The following is a 17,568-nucleotide window of genomic DNA, read 5'->3' as shown; positions in this document are numbered from 1 at the left end:
AACTTATTTGTGTTATGTAAAAACAGGCAAAGTAAGGTTTTGGTCCTGCCTGAATACAATCCAAACACAGTGTTTACTCAGTAAAAGCAGAGTTATTCTTAAGACCTAAGCATTTTGAACAAGCATTCTCTCTTGAGCATTCCTTCACTGAGCATGAAGACCAATAACCTTGTGTCGTGGTTTAGGCCAATAAACCAATTGGTTGGCCACAACCAATAATACTGATGTTTCTGAGATTGTGCTCTTCCTGCTTGGGTCTTACACAGACAATTTGAAGAGGTAGTGAAATACAGTCAAATCATGGTTGTATGAAGTCAATTCTATTTTCTATTGTTCCCAGCCACTAAACAACATACAGTCTGAGCAATGAAGAATCGCATCGCTTTTCTTTATAAAAACCTCAACAGCTTAAAGCCCAGGAGCAACTGTAATTTTGAAACCATTTCCCACAACATTCTCCTGGAGAAACTGGCTGGTCATGTCTTGGACAGGTGTACTCTTCTCTGGGTAAAAATCTGTCTGGGATAGCTGGGCCAAAAGAGTTGTGGTGAACAGAGTTAAATCCATTCTGTCTGGTGACAAGTGGTGTTCCCCAGGGCTCAGTATTGGGGTCAGTTCTATTTAATATCTTTATCAATGACCTGGACGAGGGGATCGAGTGCACCCTCAGTAACTTCACAGACGACACCAAGTTGGGCGGGAGTGTTGATCTACTTGAGGGTAGGATGGCTCTAGAGAGGGATTGACGGGCCGAGGCCAGCGGTATGAAGTTCAACAAGGTCGAGTGCCGGGTCCTACACTTGGGTCACAACAACCCCATGAAACACTACAGGGTTGGGGAAGAGTGGCTGGAAAGCTGCCCGGCAGAAAAGGACCCGGTGGTGTTGGTCAACAGCCGGCTGAATATGAGCCAGCAGTGTGCCCAGGTGGCCAAGAGGGCCAAGAGAAACCTGGCCTGTATCAGTATCAGAGAAACCTGGCCTGTATCAGCAGGATTAGGGAAGTGATTGTCCTGCTGTGCTTGTCACTGGTAAGGACGCACTGGTAAGGATGCACTTGTGTTTAGTTTTGGGCCCCTCACAACAAGAAAGACATCAAGATGCTGGAGTGTGTCCAGAGAAGGGCAATGAAGCTGGTGAGGGATCTGGAGAACAAGTCTTCTGAGGAGTGGCTGAGGGAACTGGGGTTGTTCAGCCTGGAGAAAAGAAGTCTGAGGGGAGACCTTACTGCTCCCTACAACTACCTGAAAAGAGGTTATAGCGAGGCGAGGGTCAATGTCTTCTCCCAAGTAACAGGCAATAGGACAAGAAGAAATGGCCTCAAGTTGTGCCACGGGAGGTTTAGATTGGATATTAGGAAAAATTTCTTCACCAAAAGGGTTATCAAGCACTGGAACAGGCTGCCCAGGGAAGCAGTGGAGTCATCATCCCTGGAGGTATTTAGATGTGTAGAAGTGGTGCTGAGGGACACCTCAGTTGTGTTGGTTTTGGCAGTGTTAAGTTGATGGTTGGACTTGATCTTAAAGGTCCCTTCCAACCTAGACAATTTTATGATTCTATAATTCTAATGAACGTTGACCATGTTTGGTAGTGTTACGCTGTTTCACCTACTGTCATGAAGCCACTTCTTTTTTTGGGGGACAACTACTGTATTTACATTGAGTTGCATAGGGTGTAATTCAGCAAAGTAACAACAGTGAAGGTTACTAGAGGCTGCTGCAATAGATAATGAGTGTTAATGCATTTGTATTTCTTAAGGATATCATATAATTCTCTTCATCCATAGGTACTTTTTGCTAATCAAGGTAGCCTAGTGTCGTATGCTAATATTCCGCTCTTAGCCTTGTTCCATCCCTCACATCACCTGGAAGTATGAAAGTGATCCAGGGTGACTGAACCACAAGAATCCTTCTCCTCACAACCATTCATTATGTTTTATTTCACTTCAGTTATTTTTAATTCACTGCAAGAATATACTCCTACCCTGTGGAGATTTATTCTCTTTGAGAGTTCCTTATAAAGAAGTATCAAAGTAAGTTATGTCCATTGAGTCACCTTTATGTACTGTTTTATTAACTTTTTCAAGGAATCTGGACAGGTCAGAGGTGAGCTATTTTTCTTTGAAGAGCTTATGACCCTCTTCTCCAAGTACTGTACTACTCTCTACTTAATTAAGCCCCTACTACTTCCTTTTTATTTCCAATTTGCACCTTTGCTGAGGTAGTTTATGTTCCAATATATTCACAGGTAGGATTTCCAAATCTTTAAAACAAGCTTTGTGGTTTGCTTTCCTTTCCTTGCCCAGAGATATGACATAATTTATAAGCATTAACAATGGCAAGGATCTAATTTCACAGCAGGAAAATTCCAGCTTAAAAGGAAGTATTGACATGGCTAATTTTTCTACTGAGGTTCACTGAACTCACAGGAGAAATATGACTTCAACAGATTCACAGAAAGGGTGTCTGGAAGAGACCTCTGGAGTTCTCTGGTTCACATTCCTGCTTGAAGCTGTGTCAATGTCCTCATCAGCAGGTGTGGCCCACCTTGTGACTTCGTCTAGGAGAATATTGAAACTCTCCAAGGATGGACATTCCACAGCCTCTGTGGATAACCTGGTCCAGTGCTGTATTACCTTCCCAGCAATTTTTTTTTTTAAACTAACATCTGATTTTCTTAAGCCACAGTGTGGTCATGACTCTTTGTTTTGCCATCTTTCACTTCCAAGAAGAGTTCGGGTGGATCTTCTCTGAAAATATCCTTCTCATAGTTCCTGACTGGTATTAGATGCCTTTTTGTGCCTCTACTTTCTAAATTTAGAAACCCCAGGTATTGCTACCTGTGGACCAACCATGTTCCCTCAGCCTTTGCTGAACTTCATAGCCACTCTCCACATTGCTTTTCAGTTGGACTGAGTACTAATAAATGTGGAATCTAACCAGGGCTGGGCAGAGAAAGATAGTTTACTTTGATCTATTGGCCATGCTTTTTACTAGCCCAATATACAATCTACCTAATTCCTGGTGAAAGCATATTCAGTGGCTCATATTCTATCTTGGAGACCATTGTAATCACCAAACCCTACTCAGTAGGGCTATTACTCCGCTAGACTCTTCCCATACTGAGCTGATTCTTAGGATTATTCTGCCATAGGTGTAAAACTTTCCACTTTTCCTTGCTGAATCTAATGTTTTTGTTATACCATTCCTCAACTTTATCTAGGCCACACTGGTTGGAAGTTCTGCCATTTGTTTTAAGTCACTCTCAAAGTTTATAGTCACCTGCAAACTTGTTGAAGGTACACTTGATTGTTGTCTAGGTCTTTGGAGAAGATGTTGAACAGTATGGGCCTCAGCACTGGACTTTGGGACACTCTACCCATTACTGTCAGCCAGCTGGATGGCGAGCCATTATTCACCACTCCTTGAGTCTGGTGATCCAGCCAACTTTTTCCCCACCTTACAATCTGTTCATCCACCCTATATTTCCTTAGTTTCCAAATGAAAATGCAGTGGGAAACAACAACAGAGAAAGCTTTCAATTTGCATATCTGAAATAAAGCCGAGTTCAGAATGAGGTACAGTACCCTTGCATCACTTCCCATAAACCTCAATAGCTGACATTTCTTTTTGTTATGCTTTCTCAGGAGATTATTAACTGTTTTCCTCAGATTAGTATTCTGAAGATTACTAAAATAAATCTGTATCTATTTTTGTTGAGAATCAGATCCTAGCCACACGAGCCCTTGTGCTCTTCTCATATGCTTACTCCAGTGTGATGATTTACACAAGTTGCTCCACGAACAATGGGAGTAATGAAGTTTGTATTCCTACGAACCTGTGCCCAGTAACTCTCAAGATGCCAACTCCTCAGCTTCCTTCCCTATACTCTCAGAGAAGTATTGTAGGATGTAGAGTTTCGGTTCCCTTGCAGAGTCCTTGGTATCTTCTCTTCATGATCCAAACTCCCTTCCCCTTCCATGGCTGATGGGGCAGGGAGAAGGGGCTGTGCCTAGTTCAGATATGTGTTCGTGAATGGGTCTCCCCATTGGACGTGTAACAGACATTCATTGAAGTCACCCCAGAGCCTTTCCTTGGTAAGGACTTTTTAAAAATTTCCTACCTATACCCAGCCACCAGTTTTCACTAAAACTCAGGACCTGGCATCTATTTCTCTGTAGGTCCTGTTTAGATTGATCACCGTGTTTGGAATCAGCCTGAGGAGGTTGGGTGTGATGGGAGATGCAAGTCAAGGAACACAAGAAAACGCATTTCTCTAAGGAACCACGCTAAAATCCTTTTAAGCTATTACCCCCCTAGAAAAATAAAATCGACAATTGACTAAATTATCTCCAGTTTGGCTTTGTTGTTTGTTTGTTGTTTTTTTTTTTTTTTCTCCTAATACAAACCATTTAATTTTCTACTTAAACATAGGAGTTATATCCATTAATCTAGACAAAAAATGTTTGTGTCATGCTTTGCTTGCTCTCTCTGTCATATCTCTGACCTTGAAACGGTAAGCTCCTCACGGGAGGCAGGCAGACACTGTTTCTGATTTTCTGCAATACTGGACAAAGTACTACTTATGTTAAACACTAAATCCTCCCTTCAAATGTTAGGCCACATTGCTCCTAAATGGTATCAGACTTCCTACAAAGCATGTCTCAGTCATGACCAATGCGACTGTGAATTTTGTCTCAGGGTGAAGGCAATTTTACAGAAAAGAAGTACCAAGACCAAATATCTGAGACCAAAACAGATTTTTCCAGGAACATTTATCCAAGTGCAAACATCGGTAGGTCTCACACCCATTTTGACAAGCTGCCTAGCATGTCACAGCTGACAAACTAAGGGCTTTACTCATTCCCCACCAAACTGCAAGCATGGCAACATGGTCCCTGTACAATGTAATTTCTTCACCTTTTTCTGACGGTTTTGGTAAAGGGAAGTAAAGTCATGTAAGGGGCAAAAGGCTATTGCTTCTGTACTAACTCGACTAAGAATTTTGGAGGAAGAAAATCTCGCTGCTGGTGTATACGGTCCCCAAAGGCTAGGGTTCAAAGCTTGTTTCATTTCCTAAACACAAATTTTGCTTACATGGCTTCGCTGTTTCTGCACACAGACCCACAGAAACCCAGTCCAACCCAAAGGTGGCGTTATCTTTGTGAGTTGGAGCACAGCTTAGCATTTGCAAGTGAAAAGTGGTGAGTGTAATTAGTAGGAACAATACTTAGCAAATGCCCCGTACATTCATAATCCTATGCAAACACTAAGACGACTGCATCCCCACAGTAACTCTGATGACTTTAGTGTACTTAGAATGGATTTAGCTCATCAAGAGAAATGCTAGACATGTCTCACTCTTTAAATATATTCATTTCCCTTTGAAATTGATTTAATGAGGAGGCTGATTTGGCCTATACAATCAACAGAACGAGACTTTAAAAATGCATATTATATTACATTATATATATATATGCATGCACAAGCACATACACAACTATATTTGTGTATAAATGTATATATAGACAGTCTGGTTCTGCTCTTTTGTATCTTCCTATCATCTTTCTACAGAAGACAGTTAAGACAAGTCAAGAACCCTTCATTCCCCACCCCAGAAAAATAGAATATGGCACCCCTATTAAAGGTTTATAGCACCTGAGGCCCTGAGTGTTAGCAGGGTTTTCTGCAGAAAAAAAAAGAAACTCTATAGCTTTTTATAAGTGGGTAGTTGTGAAGGGCAGCAGTAGGTATTGTCTGCTTATCGGATACTACATTATATTTTAAAATTCCCTCTCACCTAACAAGAAAAATAAATACTCTCCCATTGATTTCACACACTGACACATCCCATTCTGTGTTTGAAGGAAAAGGAGGTTAGGATCTAACGCAATGTCTCTGCAGAGTATTTAGAAACTGCCTACATTTTAGGCAGTAGCAGTTTGTTTTCTCTACTTGTTCACTTTTGAATTTTACTTACTAAGACTGAATGATTTTAATTTCTTTCCAAGGGAATAAGAAATTTGTGACAGCTTTAGATTTTGTAGCAAAGCAATTTAAATGCTATAATTACTAGGTAGTAAGAGGGGTGGCAAAAGTTCAGGAAGTCTTCGTTTGAGGCAATGTGTGCAGATTACCCTTGAAGAAGGTAGATTTCATTAGATATTGGGCAGAAATTTTTCAGTTTGAGAGTGGTGAGACACTGGCCCACGTTGCCCAGAGAAGCTGTGGCTGCCCCATCCCTGGAGGTGTACAAGGCCAGGCTGGACGGGGCTTGGATCAACCTGGTCTGGTGGGAGGTGTCCCTGCCCATGGCAGGGGGGTTGGAACTCAATGATCTTCAAGGTCCCTTCCAACCTAAACCATTCTATGATTCTATAATTAAGTCAGGACACAATTACTGAGAGGCTTTAGATGGTTCCTATGGGACATATGCAATTTTTATGCAGAATATGTGCAAAACGCAATTTTTCTTATTGTTACTATGTAAATCACCTTTGTAAGCAATCCATTATCTCTATTCTCACATTTTGCATAAGTGATCTCTTGTTTGCAACACTAGATTACACGTGGTAACTCAAAAAAATAATCTAAAACCCAAGACCTGTAGTCACCAAATGACTGCTTTCCACCCCGTTAACTGTTTTTAAGAATAGTAATGCGCTTAGAGATGTGGAGAGGAAAATGATAACTGCCTACAGCTATTTGAAAGGTTTTAGTTTAAAAAAAGGGTAAGAATTAATTTAGTCTAATGATGGGTCTGGCTATGAGTTATGGGATAAAATTGAGAAATGGAAAATAATGGCTGAGTGTTGAGAGGAGAAACGGGAAAAGAAGAGGAAGAGAGCGAGACCTATTAATCTGTAGAGTAATCTCCAAAGGGGAATAATATAAGCCCCATTTCTTGACATTTAAAAGTAGACTGAACAAAAGGTGAATAAATGTACATCAGGGAACAATACTGCATTATCAAAGAGATTAACGAAGTGATCTAATAGAGCTTTGCTGCCTGAGTGACTGTCCACTGATATATGCCAATAAATGCTTGTATAAAGATCTCTTTCAGTGCAAATATAAGACAGTTAGGACTTTTCTTAGCTCTGATCAGAGGTATAGAACTGTCACTTTAATGAAAAATTTTCTAACCTTCCCCCAGCTCCCTTCTCCGACCTCTCTCCTTCCTCTACCACATCAGCGCCTGTTGTGCGATGAGGCGCATCCCAACACATGAGGAGTAGTAAAAGGAGCCCACAACCATGGGGAGTCAGCAGCATCAACCATCTCTCTGGCAGAACTCAAAATCATACCCAGAGCTCAGGACTATAAGAGCCCCTGCAGATGGTAAAGCAGCATTGATGAATGTATTACTAAAGCCTTTCTAAATATATTTATCTCACAACAATTGTCATATGAGTTTAGCATATGGTCCATTCATGCTATATCCCTTAGATCAACTGACAGGACATCTTACGAGAAGGATGCCAAACTCTTCACTGAACTGTTAAGAGTAACATTATTTTCAGTGAAGTGTTTGATCTATTTTCCTCAAAAACATAAGAAATGGGACTGGATTATCAAATTGGGGTGTTCGTTTTTTTTCCCGCTCTATCAGGCTGTTGTAAGATTCCTTTCACAAATGACTCAAACCTCTGAGATAAAAAAGTTCATAGAATCATAGAATGGTTTGGGTTGGAAAGGACATTTAAAGGTCACCTAGTCCAACTCCCCTGCAATAAGCAGGGATATCATCAACTAGATCAGGTTGTTCAGAGCCCCGTCCAACCTGGCCTGGAATGTTTCCAGGGATGGGGCATCTGCCACTTCTCCGGGCATCCTGTGCCAGTGTCTCACCACCCTCATCATAAACAATTTCTTCCTTATATCTAGTTTAAATGTCCCCTCTTTTAGTTTAAAGTTATTACTTCTTGTCCTGTTGCAACTGACGCTACTAAAAATTTGTCCCCATCTTTCCTATTAGCCCCTTTTAAGTATTGCAAGTCCACAATAAGGTCTCCCCGGAGCCTTCTCTTCTTCAGGCTGAACAATTCCAACTCTCTCAGCCTGTTCTCATAGGAGAGGTGTTCATCTGATCATTTTTGTGGCCCTCCTCTGGACCCGCTTCAACAAGTCCATGTCTTTCCTGTGCTGAGGGAGTCAGAGTACTCCAGGTGGGGTCTCACCAGAGCAGAGCAGAGGGGCAGAATCACCTCCCTTGACCTGCTGGCCACACTGCTGGGGATGCAGCCCAGGATGCAGTTGGCTTTCTGGGCTGCAAGTGTACATTTTCGGCTCACGTCCAGATTTTCATCCACCAGTACCCCCAAGTTCTTCTCGGCAGGGTTGCTCTCCATCCCTTCATCCCCCAGCCTGTGTTGATACAGGGGGTTGCCTCGAACCAGGTGCAGGACCTTGCACTTGGTCTTGTTGAACTTTATGAGCTTTGTGTGGTCCTACTTCTTGAGCCTGTCCAGGTCCCTCTGGATGTCCCTCAGGTGTGTCAACTGCGCTGCTCAGCTTGGAGTTATCTGCAAACTTGCTGAGGGGGCACTCAATCCCACTGGCTATGTCACTGATGAAGATACTGAACAGTACTGGTTCCAACACAGACCCCTGAGGGACACCACTCATCACCTGCCTCCATCTGGACATTGAGCTGCTGACCACTACCTTCTGGATGTGACCATCTAATCAATTAATTCCTTACCCACCGAATATCTAGTCATCAAAACCATATCTGTCCAATTTAGAGAAAAGGGTGTTGTGGGGAACCATGTCAAAGGCCTTACAGAAGTCCAGATAGACGACATCCATAGCTCTTCCCTTGTCCGCTGATGGGGTCACTCCATCATAGAAGGCCACTAGGTTGGTCAGGCAGGACTTGCCTCTGGTGAAGCCATGCTGGCTGTCTCAAATCACCTCCCTGTCCTCTACGTGCCTGTGCATAGCTACTAGGAAGATCTTTTCCATGATATTCCCAGGCACAGAGGTGAGGTTGGTAGGTTGGTAGTTCCCAGGTACTCCTTTCTACCTTTTTTAAAAATGGGTGCAATGTTTCCCTTTTTCTAGTCACCAGGGACTTCACCTGACTGCCATGAATTTTCAGATATCATGGACAGTGGCTTGGCAACTACGTCAGCCAATTACCTCGGGACTCTGGGATGCATCTCGTCAGGTCCCATAGACTTCTATATGTTCAAGTTCCTCAGGTGGTCATGAACCTGGTCTTCTCTTACAGTGGGAGGGACTTTGCTCCCCCAGTCCCTGCCTTGCTGTCCATCCACTCGAGAGGCGTGGGAAGAGAGTTTGCTGGTGAAGACTGAGTATTTTGTCTTTTCTACTCTTTCTGGAAGCTCTTTAAAGAGATATTTTTTTCCTAAAGTGTAGTCAAAGTTAATTCATAAGCAGAAGATATTTGTCTTCTCTTACCTTATCTGGTACTTTTGACATATTTGTTGGTAGAAACCATACCCTCTGTCAGATTTCATTTTGACAGACCAAGTGGATCAAACTAATGTTTTCTCTGTTCCTCACATTGTTTATATATCCATTTCTGCATCAATTCCAATTTTTATTGGAAATTATTAAATATGAATATCCTAACTGGGATCTATGCACAATGTTCTAGTTTTCAAATGATGGTAGTGTAAATACTTTCCTTCATTGGATCATAGAATCACATTTTGTATTTTTCATGGTCATATTACACATCTTACTGAAAGGTGTCTGGTGATTGACTGTGCCTATCCCAATCAGTAAAAGTGTTCAGTTTAAAGTAGTGATTCACGTTCCAAGTTTCTAAAGGCTGGAAACTAAGGTTTTACTGTTAAATATAATCCCACTTCTGTTTTTCCCACCCTCACAATGATCCTGTTTGCCCTGCACAATATTCTGTCCATCCACTGAACTGATGTCACTTCATCAACTGACTGATCATTAAATCACAGAATCACAGAATCACAGAATTTTCAGAGTTGGAAGGGACCTCTAGAGATCATCTAGTCCAACTCTCCTGCTAAAGCAGGATTGCCTAGAGCACATTACTCAGGACTGCATCCAGGCGGGTCTTGAAAATCTCCAGGGAAGGGGACTCCACAACCTCCCTGGGCAGCCTGTTCCAGTGCTCCGTCACCCGAACCGTAAAGAACTGTTTCCGTGTATTTGAACGGAACTTCCTGTGTTCCAACTTGTGCCCATTGCCCCTCGTCCTGTCACTTGGAACCAATGAAAAGAGCCTGGCTCCATCCTTCTTCAACCCACCCTTTAGATACTTGTATGCCATAATCAGGTCTCCCCTCAGCCTTCTCTTCTCCAGGCTAAAGAGTCCCAGCTCTCTCAGCCTTTCCTCATAAGGGAGGTGCTCCAAGCCCTTCATCATCTTAGTTGCCCTTCGCTGGACTCGCTCCAGCAGTTCCCTGTCCCTCTTGAACTGGGGAGCCCAAAACTGGACACAGTATTCCAGTTGTGGCCTCACCAGTGCCGAGTAGAGGGGGAGAATGACCTCCCTCGACCTACTGGCCACACTCTTCCCTATGCAGCCCAGGATTCCATTGGCCTTTTTGGCGACAAGGGCACATTGCTGGGCCATGGATAATTTACTGTCTACCACAACCCCCAGATCCTTCTCCTCCAAGCTATCTCCCAGCAGGTAAGCCCCTAACCTGTACTGGTGCCTAGCATTCTTCCTCCCCAGGTGCAGGACCTTGCACTTGGTTTTGTTGAACCTCATTAGGTTTTCTCTGCCCAGCTCTCCAGCCTGTCCAGGTCACGCTGGATGGCAGCACAGCCCTCTGGGGTGTCAGCCACCCCACCCAGTTTGGTATCATCAGCAAACTTGCTGAGGATACACTCTGTCCCCTCATCCAGGTCATTAATGAATATATTAAACAAAATAGGACCAAGTATTGACCCCTGGGGGACACCACTGGTTACAGGCCTCCAACTAGACTCTGTGCCACTGATCACAACCCTCTGAGTCCTGTCCCGCAGCCAACTCTCAATCCACCTCACTGTCACCTCATCTAGCCCATACTTCCTCAGCTTCCTAATGAGGATGTCATGGGAGACAGTGTCAAAAGCCTTGCTAAAGTCAAGGTAGATGACATCCACGACTTTCCCCTCATCCAGCCAACCAGTTATAACATCATAGAAAGCTATCAGATTGGTCAAGCACGATTTACCCTTGGTAAATCCATGTTGACCACTTCCAATAACTTCCTGTTCCTCAACGTGATTGGAGATGACATCCAGAATGAGTCGCTCCAATACCTTCCCAGGGACAGAGGTGAGACTAACCGGTCTGTAGTTCCCTAGGTCCTCCTTCTTGCCTTTTTTGAAGATTGGAGTGATGTCGGCCTTCCTCCAGTCCTCAGGCACCTCTCCTGTTCTCCATGACCGTTCAAAGACGATGGAGAGTGGTCTAGCAATAACATCCGCCAGCTCTCTCAGCACTCGCGGATGCATGCCATCAGGGCCCATGGACTTATGAATGTCCAGCTTGGCCAAGTGGTCTCTGACCCGGTCCTCCTCAACTGAGGGAAAATCTTCCACTCTCCAGACCTCCCCTTTTGCCTTCAGAGGGTGGGATTCATGAGGGACAGCTTTAGCAGTGAAGACCGAAGAAAAGAAGGCATTCAGTAACTCTGCCTTCTCTGCGTCCTCCACCACTAGGGCACCTGTCTCATTCACCAGTGGGCCTACATTTTCCCTAGTCTTCCTTTTTCTATTGATATATTCAAAGAACCTTTTCTTATTGTCTTTGACTGCAGTGGCCAAGCTGAGTTCTGATTGAGCTTTGGCCCTTCTCATTTTCCCCCTACATAGCTTTGTTATATCTTGATAATCCTCATAAGTTGCCAACCCCCTTTTCCAGAGAATGTAAACTTTTCTTTTTTTCCTGAGGTCCAGCCAAAGTTCTCTATTTAGCCAGGCCATTTAATCTATTTAGCCAGCCATTTAATTTAATTAAAATTATTAATTAAATGAAAACAACCCCCTAAATCTTACCTACTCCGTGAATATCATCCCTTTATGCCTACAGTCCCTTTCCCAACACCTTTTATAACTATCCCAGCAGACAGTTCCTTACCCACCTTAGTACTTACACTAACCTCATCTTCACTGCTTTAAGTAATGATTTCCCATGTGGTATTACATACAATCCTTTAGAAAAAAACTGATAAATTAAATCCTCCCATGAGTGACAAAGTTTTTTAAACTCAACCTGCATTAGCTAAATATTAATAAAATTTTCATCTTTTTTTTTTTTCCAAGAGAACACAAGGTTCCTTTGATTTACATTCTGAACCATTCATCTGATGTGCCCCAACTAAGTCATCTCAGCTCCAAACTGGGAAATACAACTTGTTTCATTATCTCCACTTGTCTCACTTGTCTGTGATCATGTTAATTGCCAGTTTTTGAGTTCTTTTTATAGATCCTTCATTCTCTTGGATGCTGAATGCACTGCCCTCAAAGCAAGACACTAGTGTGTAAGCACATGTAACAGTTTTCAGGATTTTGAACACCAAATCTGTATTGATAGCCTAGGCCATGAAATTTAAACTGTGGGCTGAGATGACTGCCTTCCATTTCCAGGACAAGAAGGAGATTAGGGGTAGTCTACATCAATTTATGAAAGGGAAATGCTGCTTAAGTAGCCTGGTATTTGTTCACAAGGAGATGAATGGCACAGTGGATGAGGGGAGAGCAGTGGTTGCTGTTTCTCTTGACTTTAGTAAGGGTTTTTTTGAACTATATCCTGTAAAAACCTCATGGAAAAGCTAATGAAGTATAGGCTAGGTAAGTAGACACCGAGGTGGATCAAAAACTGGCCGAGCGTCCAGGCTCAGAGGGTTGTGATCAGTGGCACAAAGTGTAGTAGGAGACCAGTCACTAGCGGTGTATCCCAGGGGTTGATACTGGCACCAAGACTGTTCAACATCTTCATAATGACCTGGATGAGGCAGAGTGCACCCTCAGCAAGTTTTCAGGTGATGCAAAACTAGGAAGAGTAGCTAATACACCAGAGATTTGTCTTGCCATCCAGAGGGACTTGGACAAGTTAGAGAAATGGGCTGATGGAAACCTCGTGAAGTTCAACAGAGGGAAATGTCTAATCAGGCCCCTGTAGATGACTAAGCCTATGCACCAGGACAGGTTGGGGTTAACCATCTGGAAAATAGGTCTGCAGAAAAGGATCTGGGTGTCACAATGGAGAGTAAGCTGAACATGAGCTAGCAATGTGCCCTTCCAGCCTCCTGGAATGCATTAGAAGTGTCACCAGCAGGTTGAGGGAGGTGATCCTTCCCCTCTGCTCAGCACTGGTGAAGCCACATCTTGAGTGCCCATCCAGGTCTGGGTCCCCAGTACAAGAGAGACATGAACATACTGGAGTGATGTCAGCAAAGGACCATGAAGGTAATTAAGGTATTGGACACTTTGACTTATGAGGAGAGACTCAAAGACCTGGGACTCTTCAGCCTGGAGTAGAGACAGTTCAGAAGAATCTTAGCAATGTATATAAATACCTGACCAGGGCAAAGAAGGGAATAAAGAAGAAGGCGCCAGGCTCTTCTCATTAGCTTCCAGTGACAGGAGGAAAGGCAAAAACTGAAATACACAGAATTCCATTTAAACACAAGAAAACACTATTTTTATAGTGATAGTGGTTGAACACTGGAAGAGGTTGCACAGAGAAGTTGTGGAGTGTCCATCCCGGGACATATTCAAACCTGGACTGGACACATGTTCAAACCTGGACTGGACACAGCCCTTGAGCAACTCGGTCTGGCTGTCCCTACTTTGAGCAGAAGGGTTGGATGATATAATGTCCAGAGGTTTCTCCCAGCCTCAGAAATTCTGCGATTCATAATTTTGTGGTTCAAATAATTCATATTTGAGTTGTTGAAAAAAGAAGTTTCTTGGCAGAGTGTTGTTCACCAGGGGAACTGTGAAGTTCTTCCTTTCACTTTGAGCTGCAATTGATGTTAACTTATTAGCTAAAAGGCATTTATAGAGTGTTGTCATTTTGAGCAACTATTTGTGGAGGTTTGAAATTTGTATGAGATTGATATGTAAAATATGATTTCTTCACCCTCTGCAGTCCTCTCTCTCAGAGAAATGCTGATGGATGAATTCAGTATTCTAGACACATTTTTTTTCTATGGAAAGAGTGATTTCAAGCCCTTTAGTTGGAACAGGGAACCTAAATATCTCTATAGGTTTGGATTAATAAAAGTTCTGGGGTTGAATTCAGTATTCTAGACACATTTTTTTTCTATGGAAAGAGTGATTTCAAGCCCTTTAGTTGGAACAGGGAACCTAAATATCTTTATAGGTTTGGATTAATAAAAGTTCTGAATTGCAATGTCCAAAATTAAAGCAAAGATAAAGCCCGTTATTTTAAAAACGTGGAAACGCACATATAAATTATCTAAACAACTGCTTGCTCCTGTAAGGGGTGTGTGTGAATACTTAACCTGATACTACAAGTGATGCTTCTTCACAGCAATACAGTAATCATTAGCATGTAAAGTGTTAATAATTGCCCAGTGACAGATTTAATCGAACATTCAGCAAGACTTTGAAAGACATTAGAACTTGTAAAACTGGGCTTGAATGAAATAAGAACTGTCCGAGTTGGAAGATTGCATTGAATTTTAGGACGTTCACATTTTTAAAAATCATTTTAATTGGGCAGGGATCATCTTGAAGGTGGGCTGTTGTGTTCAGTTACTTTGGCTTCATCTCCGCTGTTATTTGCGGTCCTGGTCCCCATGCCCTCCAGCCTATAGATCACACTTAAACTCATACCCTAGCTGTACACTCATATTTTCTTGCTAAGGAAAACAGGAATATAGAAAGAAGTTTGTGTATCCAGGTCCCATCCCTACAGGGAGATGGGATATGAACAGTGATGCAGCCCTTATAGATAAGAAGAAATAACAGAAATTCTGAAGAGATCGTTCGTCATGAAATTCTCTTTAAGAAAGTTATTCATCACTCTCTGTCAAAGGACCTAGAGTAATGGCAAAAAAATACCATCAACCTTAAAACAATTTATTCAAATGCAATCACTGCACAAAGTAGTGTATTTTAGCTATATGGGAAATTGAAAAGGCCCAGGTTATTACAATGATAGAAGACAAAATATGCAACATGGTTGTGCTTTGTAAAGATTAACTTGCAGAGTTTCAGAAGGTTTGTTGTGTATATGCAATAAGATTTGCAATTTTGGGAAGATATCCTACATTTTTCACATCTAGCACAGCGTTTGAATTTCAAAGCTCAAAATTCAAATCAAGCTCAGTCATGGAATTCTGACCTGTGCTTATGGCAGAAAATAATTCTCCCTCTGAATGATATTTATAAATAGAAAGCTGTGGAGAATGTCATCTTTGCCAACATGTTGCAATGCAACAGGAAATTAGGAAAATGCAGAGTGTTTCAAAAGAAAGGCAGTCTCAATTTCTACAATGGAGAATGAGTGTCTGTCATGCCACGGTTATAGCGCAGGTATAAAAATAGACAAGATCCATCACGATTTTTCCAACGTGTTCCCCAATAAGCTCCTAATCTCTAGCAATTTGCAGTTCAGAGACTTCTGAGACCTTTCTGCCCCTGCAACACGGCCAACGATATCTCAGAAAAATTAGGACAATCAAGTAGTGTCTTTGGAGGTTATTAAAAGACAAATGTAATTTTCTTCTTGTGCTCCAAATTTTGAAAGAGAAAAAACTGTCTTAGCAGGTTCATTTTATAGTAATTTTTTTAAAAAAAAAAATCTTCATTTTTATATGTCATCCCATAAAAAATAAGAAAGCCTAGTTTCCAAGCATCACTACATCTTTAATACTTTGCGCACTAAATAAGACTGGTTCACACGTGGCCTTGAAGGTATCATTTTCTCTCACCAGTTCATTCCTTATTTAGTTTATGAACGTAACTAGACCAGCTGGTCAAATATAGTAGTAAGTACTCCTTTTCTTCCTGACAATTTCTTTCTTCTTTCCACATTTGCCTGCCAGTAGCTTATGTATTTCTTAAATAATTTTCAGTAATTATATTCACAAAAGAGTTAGAGCATTTGTATTACTGTGTTGGTTATAGTATTCGTTTAGTCAGCAACCAGACCAAGCTGCAGGCACCTGTTCACAAGTGGGATGTCTCATTCTTATCTGTTCTCCTGATAAAGATAATATTTCCTGCTACATATGAAAATACTGTAATATACTGTTTTCTGAAATGTATACTTTAAATGCGTGTGTTACGTAGAACTCAAAAGTTTTGATTTGGCTTTGTTTTTTTCTGAAGGTCGGGTAAGTTTGATGAGCGGATCAGAGACACAATGTAGAAGACAGCAGGCACACACAATTGTACGAAAAACTCTCGTAAACTTTGTTGTTTCAGCACATGCCAAAATCCTCCCCTCCCTCCCCAGTCTTGATTGTCGTGACACAAACTTCATTTTTGAACATACTTAAAGCCGTGCAAAGTTACGGGTTAAATAATGATTATTTTTTACACAATTCCTAACATCTAACTATACAACCATAGCTCAATGTGAAGCAGATTGGCCTTTTTCTACCTGATTAGATTCTTTTTTCAGTTCTTAAGTGTTGGCTGTAATTCACAGATGTGTAAATGTGCAGAAGTGCATCATACATAAATCAGTGAAGCCAGAAAATAACAGGCCCACTTGGAATTCTTTTGCTCTTACAAATCAACGATCTAAAATCTCCAGTCTAGGAGACATACAGGAGTTCAAGCAGCATATTACTCTGTATAAACACCTTTTTACTATATTCTGACAGCTTTTGACAAATGTAACGCCGAGCAAAATCATTTGCAAAGGCTGCATCTGCCTTTTTAGAATCTGTGATGAGAACTGCAAAGACCGATTATTTATTTAAAAGTCAAGTCTACATTCAGCAGATTTTGTGAAGTGTGAACAGTGAAATCACTTCAGTGCCATCTTCTTTTTCTGTGTCGAAGTGGAATGCAAGCAGTTTCTAATTTCCTAACCTGTACTTTTGTTTTTTTAAGCTTGTTCCCAAAGAATCTTTGGCAAGTATCTTCTGGTAACAAACCCTTGTGAATTAATTCAGAGCATCACCTCTGAAATGAGAATGCGCTGGCGTGTTTTGCCTGGGTAACGCTGTCACACCCTGACTGTATAACACCGCTCAGGATCACTTGGATGGTGAATACTTCAATCAATGCAAGTGTTTTTATATTTATTCTAAACTCATTATTTGACTGAACATTTCTTCCCATGATACCTCAACACAGAACTACTTATGTTCTCCCAGTGCTGAGAAATTGTCAAAAATATATTTGCACTGGTTGGCCAGTATTCAGTGTGTGTTCTTACAGCGAAATCAGTGAGAATTAATTAAAGGGAGGAAAACAATGGGTTCACGCTTCCAGGCCTTGACATAAAGCTAAGCATAGAGACGTCTCCAGTAAGGCCAATGAATCAAGTTTTCATGAACCACCTGGTTTTCTCTGTGTAAGGTCTGAACTGGGTTCTCTCTTGTCAATAGTCATTATCAGCACCTGACGAGCAACCA

The sequence above is a fragment of the Vanellus vanellus genome, assembly GCF_965231255.1.
Source record: "Vanellus vanellus genome assembly, chromosome: 1".
In the NCBI taxonomy this organism is placed as follows: Eukaryota; Metazoa; Chordata; class Aves; order Charadriiformes; family Charadriidae; genus Vanellus; species Vanellus vanellus.
The sequence above is the reverse complement of the archived record's forward strand: the minus strand, read 5'-3'. Positions refer to the sequence as shown.